At 34.4% G+C, this 12,283-nt stretch overlaps 1 protein-coding gene and 1 non-coding gene across 4 annotated transcripts in view; one reads left to right on the forward strand and one right to left on the reverse strand.

Annotated features, from left to right (window-relative positions):
* ACBD6 (acyl-CoA binding domain containing 6) overlaps positions 1 to 12,283 on the forward strand; it is a 214,402-nt gene that overhangs the window by 122,358 nt on the left and 79,761 nt on the right. The gene's annotated exons all lie outside the window — the stretch shown is intronic.
* Positions 7,928 to 8,034, reverse strand: LOC121474698. The gene has a single exon (XR_005983474.1). It is a non-coding gene; the product is annotated as a U6 spliceosomal RNA (small nuclear RNA).

Here is a 12,283-nt window from a genome sequence, read left to right on the forward strand (position 1 = left end):
TCAACATTGTTTCTCAGCTACCCAGTTCCCTCTTCTGGAGACGAATGTATTACCAGTTTTATATATATCCATTCAGGAAATATTATATATTTATACAAGCATGTACAGTAGCAATATGTTATAAACTACACACATTATTCTATAACTTGTTTTCTTTATCTTGGAGATCATTCTCTATCAGTATAGATAGTGCTGCCTTACTCTTTTTAATGGTTTGTGGGGTTTTTTTACATTTTTTTAAATTTAAATTTAATTTGCCAACATGTAACACCCAGTGCTCATCTCATCAGGTTTTTAATGGTTTTATAATATTCCTTTGTAGAGATGTATCATGATTTACTTAACTGGTACCATATAAATGGACCAATGTGTTGAGCATCCATTCCTTTAACGAAGAACCATTTGTATTTCATTTTCTGTGAAACATCTGCACATATATTTTGCTCATTTTCCCACCGATTGATCTTTTTTTTTTAATTTATAGGAGCTTTTTATATATTAAGAAAAATTAGCACTTTGTGATACAAATATTAAAGTTTTCCCCCATGTTTCCTTTTTGTACTTTCATCATCTCATGGTTTCCTTGATCCGACTAGAATTAATTTGTGTCATATGTATGTAATAGACATTTTATTTTTGTTCAGATGGTGCTGACTTTATTTTTGTATAGATGATTAATCATTTGTTCAGTAATGTTTATTGAATAATCTTAACTCTACTGATCGAAGCATCTTTTTTTGTTCCATATTCTCCCTTCCTCTGTGTATTTCAGTGTATTTCTGGGGCTATTTCCTATTCCATTGCTCTGTTTTTCTGTTCTTGTACTCATGCTGTGATGTTTTAAGGATTATAGCCTCAAAATTTTTTAATATCTGGTAGGATAGATTCCTTCACTACTTACTGAGAAATTTTCCTGTGATTTTTACAGGGAAAAACAGTTACAGTTTATTTTTCATTGTGAATTTTTAAATCATGTTTAGTAAGGTAAGCAAGTTTAAAAAACAAAAATCAACAAAGTATTAGCACTTTTGTGTCTTTTATTTGGTTTGTACTGTTAGGGGGTATTTTGGAGGGAAATGTTCCTAAGTTAGGAATAGCCTGAGGTTATTGTCTGTTTTTCTTGTATTATGTTTGTTTGATATAAGACAATCCAAAAACTGTCTTATGTGGCTTTTTGGAATACTCTTTCTAGAACACCAGCTTTAATGCAAAGTAAAAGTTCCATGTAGGTTTTTTGGATGGTTCATTTAAGTTATGTACAACCAGTGTTTTCCTTGACATATTTGTATTCACATGACTATATTACCCCTAACCTTGATTTTCCTTTGTTATTGACCATCCTAATCCATCTGATCTAGTTTCAGTTAAGGGAATGCTTTTGGCTTTGTCAGTTTGGATTGCTTACATGCTTCCAAGTAGCAGAGCTTTTGGAGATTAGCTCTCAGAATAGCTTTCCCCTTGTAATTTCTTCTTTGGTTTCATTATTGAAAACTCTTTTCAACTATAGACAATACAAACATAATAAATGGAAGGAAAGGTTCATCTCCCTCATGATTCAATCTTTCTTAAACAACATTATTATTGACTGGCCTATTGGTTGCCAAAAAGGAAAATCAATTTTATTAGAAGTATTTGCTTGGCCAGAGATCTTGGTACTAACCCAGCAGAGACAGGCTGATGTTATCAACTATCTGAAGACTAATTTTTACCATTAGCCTGAAACGGAGTAGTAATTAGAGATATGTCAAAGTCTACCCTGTGTTTTTCTGTCATTTTTACCTGTCAGTATATCTCATATATAGTCTTATTGCACTGCAGTTTCTATACTCTGTGATTGATTGGGACTTTTTATTTTACTTCTAAAAAAGACCCTTTATAGATTTCATTTGTTATCTGGCAGTATTATGGACACAGTTTTGTTTCTTTCACTGCTTGATATTGATTTTTAGTTCAATTCTGGAAGGTAGGTTCTTAACCATATTTGAGATTAGGTTATGGGTTAAAACACACACATACACCCACAGACCTCTTGAGTAATTTTGATTTCTCAAGCCCTGGAGAAAGTTAAAACTACTCTCAGAGCACACGGAGTATTTGAATGCTGAAGATTTATTACTAGGTTTTCTTAGATTTATTGTAAAATAATATTAAGGAGCAGCAGGGTTGGAGAAGTGGGAGCATCTGTGGTGTTAGGGGTTTACACTGTGTACTGGGTGTTAATGCAGTTCTAAAGGAAAATATTTTGTATGAGTGGTACTGAAATGTGTAAGACCTGGCGATTTATAAATTACATAAATTTATGGTTTATATAATGGTGTAGAGCATTGTGCCCTCTCTGTAATGCCTTGGTGACTATGTGTTGTAAAAGATTTCAAAAACATTAAGTTAACTGAACTTACGGTGGTAATCATTTCACAGTATATACAAATATTGAATATTTATGTTGTAAGTATATATATTATGTTGAAACTAATATAATTTTGTCTGTCAGTTATATCTCAGTTAAAAAACAACATGGTGGAATAAAAAAATAAATGAATGAATCTGGAAAAAAGGACTTTCTATATCCATATGTAGTTTTATGAAATAAATAGAAAATACATTTTTTTAAAAAGCATGGGAATAATGATAAGTTTAGATTTCACCAGGGTATTATGGGGCTTAAAGTAATGACAGTAGCCTCTCTACCTTAAGCTGTCCTGCTGCTCCTGGCCAAGTCTACTTCTCCTCCCCAAGTCCACCAGGTATATTGCTGCCAACAGAGACTTCTCAAGACTTCTGTTTATTATGTCACTGATCTGGGCAAAACTCTCTAATGACTGCACTGCCCATAGGACAAATTCAGAACTCTCTAGATTTCAGTTCAGAGTTCTTCATTATCTGATAAAAGACAAAGAACAAAAAAAAAGTGAGAAAAGTATAAAGCTGTAAATAAAACCATCTATAATTCTCTTATGTATGTGTGTTAAGGGAGGGGTAAGATATAAAACAATTTTTTGCTGTTTACTGTCTACCAGGCATTTTACGTATATTGTCTCTCTTAGTCTTCACATCAGTCCTATAATGTAGATGTATTTTTGCCTACATTTTACTGGTGAAGAAACAGGAGTTTGGGAAGTCCTAGAGCTAGTAAGTGACAAAGTTTAGATTTGATCTTGTCATTCTGACTCTAAAGCCCAAGATCTTAACCTCTCCACTGTAAAATTAGAGTACACTTTATTCTCATCTTTATTTTCTCTACTTACATGTATATTACATATTTTGAAGATATTTGGTACAGGGGCACCTGGCTGGCCTAGTGGTAGAAGTGAGTTTCAGCCTCATTTTGGGTGTAGAGATCACTTAAGAAAATAAATAAAAATTGAAATAAAAGAAAGATATTTGGGACATTATTGTACATAGAGTAGTTTTTCTTCATTATTTAAAAGAATTGAGATATAAAATACATATAGTGAGTTACATATACTACAAAAATCTTAAGAACACAAATTAAGACACACAAACGCCTGTACACACACTTGTGTACCTACCACCTGTATCAAAATAGAACATTTCCAAAACCCCTATTAGGTTTCTTTTCTTAAGCAACTTATCAGTATCAATCTTCCCACTCCCACTCTGAGAATTATTATTCTGACTTTTATTGCCATCAATTTGTTCTATCTCTTCTTGAAATTCATATATGTGTAACATATATATTGATTTGGATCAGGTTTATTATCCTCAATATAACATATGTTCAATATAACATATATCCATGTTGTTAACATATATCATTTGTTCCTTTATTTTTATTGCTGTATAATGTTTTATTGTATACATGCATATACCACCATTTATCTTTTCTTAATGTCTTGATGAACATTTATATGTTCTTTGAAACAAAAATGTCTATTCAGATCCTGTGCCCACTGTTTTTTTAATTGGATGGGGGGAAATAGTCCATAGAAAGCACAGTAAGATTTTTTAGAAGCAAAATCTAGGGATGCCTGGGTGGCTCAGTGGTTGAGCATCTGCCTTTCACTCAGGTCATGGTCCCCGGGTCCAGGGATCAAGTCCCACATTGGGCTCCCCACAGGGAGCCTGCTTCTTCCACTGCCTATGTCTCTGCCTCTCTCTCTGTGCCTCTCATGAATAAATAAAATCTTTTTTTTTTTTAAAGCAAAATCTATTGAGGGATATAATGGACTCAGGGCCAGTGCTTTTGAAGTAAATCATATGTGTCTCATGTTGCCATCCCCTCCCGTGTCTGAGATATTTATCTGGATGAAATTAGCTTTGAAAAGACCAATAGTGGTGACATTAAAGGGAAAATATGCCATAACAGCAGCCTGAAGGCTGTTGAGGACAAGGGAGTAGGTTGGGGACTTTGCTTAAGTGATGGATTCAACTAATTCTATAGGTGGTCTCTATACCTTCCACAGATAGAGCAGATTAATATTAAGAATATCTGTCTCCATTTTAAGATTTTTGTCATCTCTTTATTATTGAGTTGTGTGATTTATTATGTACTCTGAATACAAGGCCCTTATTAGATATATGATTTGCAAATACGTTCTTCCATTCAGTGGATTGTGTTCTTACTGGCATAAGAGTATCCTTTGAAACACAGAAAGTTTCAATTTTGATGAAGCCCAATATATCTAGTTTTTTTGTTTGTGTTTTTGGTGTCATTTCTAAGAAACTTGTTAAATCAGAGATCATAGTGGGACACCTGGGTGGCTCAGCGGTTGAGCGTCTGCCTTCGGCTCAGGGCAAGATCCCAGGGTCCAGGGATCGAGTCCTGCATCGGGCTTCTCAGAGGGAGCCTGCTTCTTCCTCTGCCTATGTCTCTGCCTCTCTGTCTGTGTCTCTCATGAATAAATAAATAAAATCTTTTAAATAAAAAAAACGGGTAAAAATAATATACTATCCTTTACTCTTGAGTTTTTAAAATTACACTTGACCACCAAATCAAAAATTTTAACATCATCTGATGTTAAATATCCTACTGCTCCAAAGGATACATTTAAGAGAATTACATTGGGATAGAGGGAACACTTCTAGTTTCAGCTCTAAATGTTAAAGAACAGGGTAGCCTGGGTGGCTCAGCGGTTTAACGCCGTCTTCAACCCAGGGCGTGATCCTGGAGATCCAGGATGGAGTCCCATGTCGGGTTCCCTGCGTGGAGCCTGTTTCTCCCTCTGCCTATGTCTCTGCCTCTCTCTCTGAGTCTCTCATGAATAAATAAACACTTTAAAAAAATAAAATAAATGTTAAAGAACATAGAAACTATCAGTCCTTACAACAACAAAAAATAATCATGGGTTAGAAAATGTTTTTCTGCTCCCTACACCTTACCATCACAGCAATGTGGCTTTTAACAGTAGAAGAGTTACAAGACATTGAGTCTTTTTAAATAGGAGTTTTTAGGGAAACCCAAAGATGGCAGGGGAGATAAAAACAGGAAACTGAAGCCCTAGTTCCTACAACTATAGTAAACATTGAACACAGCCAAATTGATATAAAACCTCACACTAAAGTTCTGTTTACCATAGTTTCTATTATTGGATACTTCACATATAGCTCTCAATAAAAGATTACAGGGCATGGTGTACGGCAAGAAATCACACAGTCTGACAGCAAGTATCAGAGCCAGACTCACCTATGACACAGATTTTGGAATTAGCTGATGGGCAATTTGTTTGATTAATGATAATATGTTAAATAATCTAATGGAAAAAAATGAAGCTTGTGTAAGAGGAATGTATCGTGTAAGCAGAAAGATGGAAATTAAAATTAAACAGAAATACTAGAAATAAAAAATGGTGTAATAGAAATGAAGAATGAATACCTTTGGAAGATTCTTCAGAAGATTGTACACAGGGAGGAATTAGTGAACTTGAAAGATAAGTCAGTATGAACTTCTAAAACTGAAATGCAAAGAAAAAAAATAGTTAAAGAAAGATAAAAAGAATTTCTGAGAACCGTTGGATAATTTTGACCATAACATACATGTAATTAGAATATCAGAAGGAGAAGAAAAAATGGAGCAAAAGAAGTGTTTGAATGGCTGATAGTTTTACAAAAGTAATGGCAGACACCAAGCCACAAATCCAGAGAGCTCAGCAAACACTAAACAGGATAAATATAATTTTACAAAGGGAGGAAGCTAAATAGAGGTAAGGCTTCTACAATTTTATCAAAATGATAAAATATCAATACCAGTAAATAGTAAACACATATGCACATACACAGTAATACCTAGATCAATGACTTTAAAATACTATACAAAAAGTCATAATAATAAGCACTATAGGTGAATTAACATTTAGGTGAATTCACCAGTGAGGCCATCTGAACATGGAAGCCTTCAAATTATAAGTTCAATTGTTCAATTTCTTTAAATGATACAAGACTGTTCAAATTTTCTATTTTTTCTTTGATCAGTTTTAATAAATTGGTTTTTTTCAAGGAATTTGTCCATTTCATCTAAACTTATAAAAGGTTGACCTAAAGTCATTCATAATATCATCTTGTGTGTTAGTTTCTGTAGTGTTATTGTGACTTTTTTTTTTTAAGATTTTATTTATTTATTCATGAGAGACAGAGACACAGGCAGAGGGAGAAGCAGGCTCCATGCAGGAAGCCCCAAGTGGGACTCGATCCCCGGTCTCCAGGATCACACCCTGGGCTGAGGGCAGCACTAAACCGCTGAGCCACTGGGGCTATCCTATTGTGACATTTTTTAATGTCTGATATTGGTAACTTTTTTTACCAAAAATTTTTGCTAAGCATTTGTTAACCTTATTAATCTTTCAAAGAACTAGCTTTCAGCTTTGTTGTCTCCATAGTACATTTGGTGTCTGTGTCATTGATTTTTGTTCTTTGTTCCTTCCCCCTACTTCTTTTTTGGATTTAATTTGCTATGATTTTTTTTTTTCTGGCCTTTTGAGATAGAAGCTTAGATATTAATTTCCAGGTATTCTTTTCTAATAGGTATAGTTAGAGGTAAAAATTTCTTTTTATGCATACTTTAAAGGCATTTAGCAAATTCTGAGATATTTTTATTATCCTCTAGTCAAGATATTTTTAAATTTTCACTGTGATTTCTTTCTTGGAATCATGGGTTATTTAGATGTTTGTTGTTTAAGTGCCCAACATTTTGGGAATTTATAGTTCTCTTTCTGTGTTCAATTCTGTTGTGAATCTATTATGAGAGAACATACTCTGAAGATTTTTAGTATTTTGAAATTAATAGTTGCCTTTTGGACCTTTATATGGTGCAATTTGGGGAATGTTGCATATTCACTTGAAAAGACTATTTTGCAGTTTGGTGTCTTTTGGTGTAACTATCGTTTTCATGAGGTTGGTTAATAGTGTTAGTCAAGTATTCTATATTCTTACTGATTTTTTTGTCTACTTATTGTCAGCTACTGAGAAAATTGTGTTAAAATCTCCAATTATGATTTATTTATTTTCTTTTAGTGATGTTCCTTTTTATATACCTTCAAACTATGTTATTAGATACAAATCTAAGATCATTTTAAGCTGTTGAATTGACCCTTTTATCATTGAGAAATGCTTATTTTAAAATCTATTAATTCTTAGTGTCTTAAAATGTACTTTGTTCAATGTTATATAGTTATATCAGTTTTTCTATGGATAGTGTTTGCCTTTTATATTTTTTTTCTATCCTTTAAGTTTTACACTATCTCTGTGTTAGTCTGCTTGGGCTGCCATGACAAAATACAGAGTGGCATAAGCAGCAGACATTTTCTTACAGCTCTGGAGGTTTCAGATATTTCTGAAAGCAAGTTTGGTTTCTGGTGAGACTTCTCATAGTGGCTTGCAGACAGCTATCTTCTCACTGTGTTCTCACATGGCCTTTCTTTGTGCTCACAGAGAGGTCTCTGGTGTCTCCTTTTTTTCTTTTCTTTTTTTTTTTTTAAATATGGAACGCTTCACGAATTTGCGTGTCATCCTTGCGCAGGGGCCATGCTAATCTTCTCTGTATCGTTCCAATTTTAGTATATGTGCTGCCGAAGCGAGCACTCCTTTTTTTCTGATAAGAGAACAGCCCTATTGGATCAAGGCCCTTCTTCTATGACCTCATTTAACCTTAATTACCACCTTAAAAGCCCTGCCTCCAAATATAGTCCCATTGGGGGGAACGACTTCCTTCAACTTTAGAATTTGAGGAGAACACAATTCATATTAATTCATATTAACACTATGTATTTAAGGTGTGTTTCTTATAAATAGCATGTATTTTGGTCTTAGTTTTTATTCAGAATTTTATCTTTTAATGGCAAGGTTTAATTTATTTACATTTAATGCAATTAGTAGTATTCCATTTAATTTTGCCATCTTTCTGTTTGTTGTCTCTTTGTTTCACCTGCTTTTTATTTCTCTGCTTTTCCCAATTTTTTCTGTATTTATCAAGTATTTTTTTATTATTTCATTTTGCCTTCTTTAACGGGTATTTGCTATTCCTTTTACAATAATTCTTTCAGTGATTGTGACAGAAATTACAAAATAGTGCCTTATTACAGTCTGCCTTAATTTAATGCTTTTGCCTCCTCCTGAACTGTGTAAAAATCTTAAAATGTTATAATTCTTTTTATGTTTTTTTCCTGCTTATATTGCTGTAACTATGATATATTTTTACTTCTTTATTTGCTACATATCTCACAGGAAACTGTTGTGGGATTAAGCAGTCAGTAGTCTTTTATCTTTATTCACATAAGTGATGGTTTTTCATTCCTTCTTTTTGATGTTTTTTATCCCTTCTTGTACTTTTCTGATCTCATCTGGTATTGTTTTTCTTTTGCCTGAAGAACTTACTTCAGTATTTCTAATAGTATTGACTTATAGTGATGGGTCATCTCAGCTTTAGTTATTGAGTATCAGTCTATTTCACTTATAGTTTAAAAAGATAATTTTTCTCTTTAGAGAATTCTTTGTTTAGAGCTGTCATTCCATTTTCTTCTAGCTCTCATATTTTCTTCTTAGAAGTTAGCTATAAGTCTTAGTGTTCTTACCTCAAGGATGATGTCTTTTGGTCTGACAGCATTTAAGATTTTTCCAATATATATATATCATTTTCCAGGTGTGACTAAATGGGTGTTGTTGTTTAACTGCTTGGGGTCTGCTGAACCTTTTGACATACCTGCTCTTGATTTTGCAAAATTTTTCACTGTGATGTCTTCAGATACTACTTCTGCTCCATTCTGTTATCCAGAATTATAATTTCTCGTACTTTAGACCATTTGTCATGTATTCTAAAAATCATGTGTTCTCTTTTGTTGTTTTTATTTGCTTTATATTACTGTTTAGTTCTCTAAGTGCTTCAGTTGGGATAATTTTTGTTGACTCATCTTTGTCTTTGATAATCTTCTGCTTTAAGACTCTGTTTTAGTTCTTAATTACAGACGTTGTAATTTTTCACTTCTAGAATGACCATTTGATTAACTTTACCCAATCCTCCCTTTAAAAAAAAAATTATTTATTTGATAGAGCAAGAGAGCACAAGCAGGGAGAGTGCAGAGGGAGAGGAATTATCAGGCTCCTCACTGAGCAGGGAGCCTAATACAGGACTCAATCCCAGGACCGTGAGATCATGACCTGAGCCAAAACTAAGAGTTGGAGGCTCAACCAACTGAGCCACCCAGGTGTCCTCCAGAGGATCTTTTATAATGAAAGGATTCAGTTTAGAATCACACATTGCATTTGATTAACATGTCAAAAAGGGCCTCCTTTAGTCTGGAACAATTATGCAGTTTCTCCTTGACCTTTATGATTTTGATATCTTTAAAGATTACAGAGGAGTTATTTTTTAGACTATTTCTCAGTTGGAGTTTATCTGATGTTTCCTCCTGATTATGTTATTCATCTCTACAACATCAATGATGTTGTAGAAGTGATAATGTATTCTTATTGGAACCCATCTGATAGCACATACTTTTAGTTTGACCCATTACTGATGTTTATTTTGATCACTTGGTTAGGGTGGCATCTGCCAAGATTCATCACAGTAATATTACTTTTATCCCTTTGTAATTCATTCTTGTTTTGTGGGAAAGATACTTGGATATATATAAATATCCTGTCCTCATCAAAACTTCAATTCATGCTTTTTTTACATCAGTTTGGATTCATAGTTCCCTATTTTATTTAATTTTATAATGCACTGTTATCATTATTTACATTTATGCTTAGATTATTCCAGGTTTGTCCAGTGGGAGTCCTTCAGTCTGGCTCCTGTATCTTTTTGACATATGCCCATAATTCTTTGAGACTTTACACACTTTCTGGCATAATAAGAACTCCAGTTTATCTTGAACTTTTCCCTTTTCTATCCATGGAGCAGCAGTTTCTCCAGAGAGCTGTGGTTCAGTTTAATAGAGAATGGTATTTAGAAACCAAGAACTGAGTAGTGGATGTGCTCATTGCCATTGGGCTATCAGTCCTCCCAGATCCTCTGACATATATACAGACACAGACACACGCACATGCACGCATGCACGCACACACACATTAACATCTATGTTCAATTTTCTTTGTGTGCTGTGTGTGTGTACACCATAAGTTCACACCAGTACCTCTACTTCCAGGTGAATACCACAAGATTCATTCAGTTTTTCTTTTTTTTTTTTTTCATTCAGTTTTTCTATATTTGTAACTCTCTTTCTCTGATAATGAGAAGCCTTGCTCTCATTATCTTATATTTATTATTTGATCAATCTCCCAGTGTGTAACCAATTGCTCATTGCTGCTGCCACCTCCTCTCCTGCATGGTTGCCCTCATCATACTGAAGTTCTGACAGTTTGTTCAGACCACTTTCCTGGAGGATGCCATACTCAAACCTCTTGGTCTGTGGCACCCTGAGACAGGTCACTTTCCCATGGGAATGCCTTCCTCAATCAGCTTAGGCTTCAACATCCAGTACCTTGCCAACCTTTTGTAGGTATATCTTCTTCACTCCACTTGGACCCTAACACTTCATACCAGACCATCTTTCTGTCTGGACATCTTCCTCATCCTGCATGAGCCCTGACACCTCACATTAGGCTGCTTCCACTCCACGTGGACACCCTCTTCATCCTAGTTAGTCTCTAATACCTTGCTCTGTACAATGACAACTCCCCTCTTCTCTACCTTTTCACTGCCATGGATGCCTACTTCATTTCACCTTACCTATGGTTCTAAAACTGAACTATTCAATAAAGGAAGAGGAAGAGCTATATCTAATAATTTTTAATGGTATGTTGCACATTATGTATAAAGGAGAATAGAGACTGAGGTCAGTGTTATTCTCCCCAAGAAAGGACAACCCCAGTCCTCTGTCAGATATTGTTTGAGGGGCTAATCACCTCGGGCCAATGAGGAATCAAGCTAGGTTGGTGCTGGATTGTAGCTGTAGTTCTACCTCTGCTTTCCTACATATTTGGAGGGAGATTCTTTAGAGCTTTTACTTGTGAGCCTATCGATGTCTGCCTTCCTGCCTTGAAAGACTGATGAAGAGTCTGTCTGATTCTTCTTCGAGCTTTGTCCTCCAGCTTCGTATTCAAATTGCTTCGAAATTTTGGCAGATGTGTTTGGGCTGAGATTTGTTGTTTGAGGCAGGCCTCCTTCCTCAAGCAAGACTGTCTTTCTCAAATACTGCAAGACAACAGATTCTTATGTGTTCTTCTAGGAACTCTAATTTCCCACGTAGTCCCTGAATTCAGAAATTAAACCATATGGGAAAACAGCACTTTCTGTTTAGACTTCTAGAATTTTTCAGTTGTTGAGCCAATCTCAAACAACCTTCAAAAGTTTTGCTAATTTTTTTCCCCCAGTGTCATCATTTTATTTGAGCTCATCTCAATCTTTAGCCTTTACACAGAATCAGCAAATAGCCCAGGTAAAAAAGCAGCAGGAGAGAGCCTGTTCTCTCTCTCTCTCTCCCCTCCCCCTTTCTCTTAAAAAAAAAAAAAAATTTTTTTCAAATAAATATTTTGAGAGCCTGTTCTTTGAATAACTCTAATTTAGTTCACTCAGTCGTTTTTGCTTCCATGACTCTATAAATACAATTTTTCAATTAACCTAACTTTTAAAAAATTGTTGCATTAGGAAAATGACTTTATTATATCTCCTTACCTTTTAATTGGAATAAAAAAAATCCATATATGTGGTATCTATACTTCTTTTTCAGTTAATATTATATAATGGACATTTTTCCATATCATTTAGTTTTCTTAAAGTTTTTTATCATTTTTAAAAATAGCTTATCAAACTGAGGGCCTTGTATCCCTGACA

The sequence above is a fragment of the Vulpes lagopus genome, chromosome 1, assembly GCF_018345385.1.
Source record: "Vulpes lagopus strain Blue_001 chromosome 1, ASM1834538v1, whole genome shotgun sequence".
NCBI lineage: Eukaryota > Metazoa > Chordata > Mammalia > Carnivora > Canidae > Vulpes > Vulpes lagopus.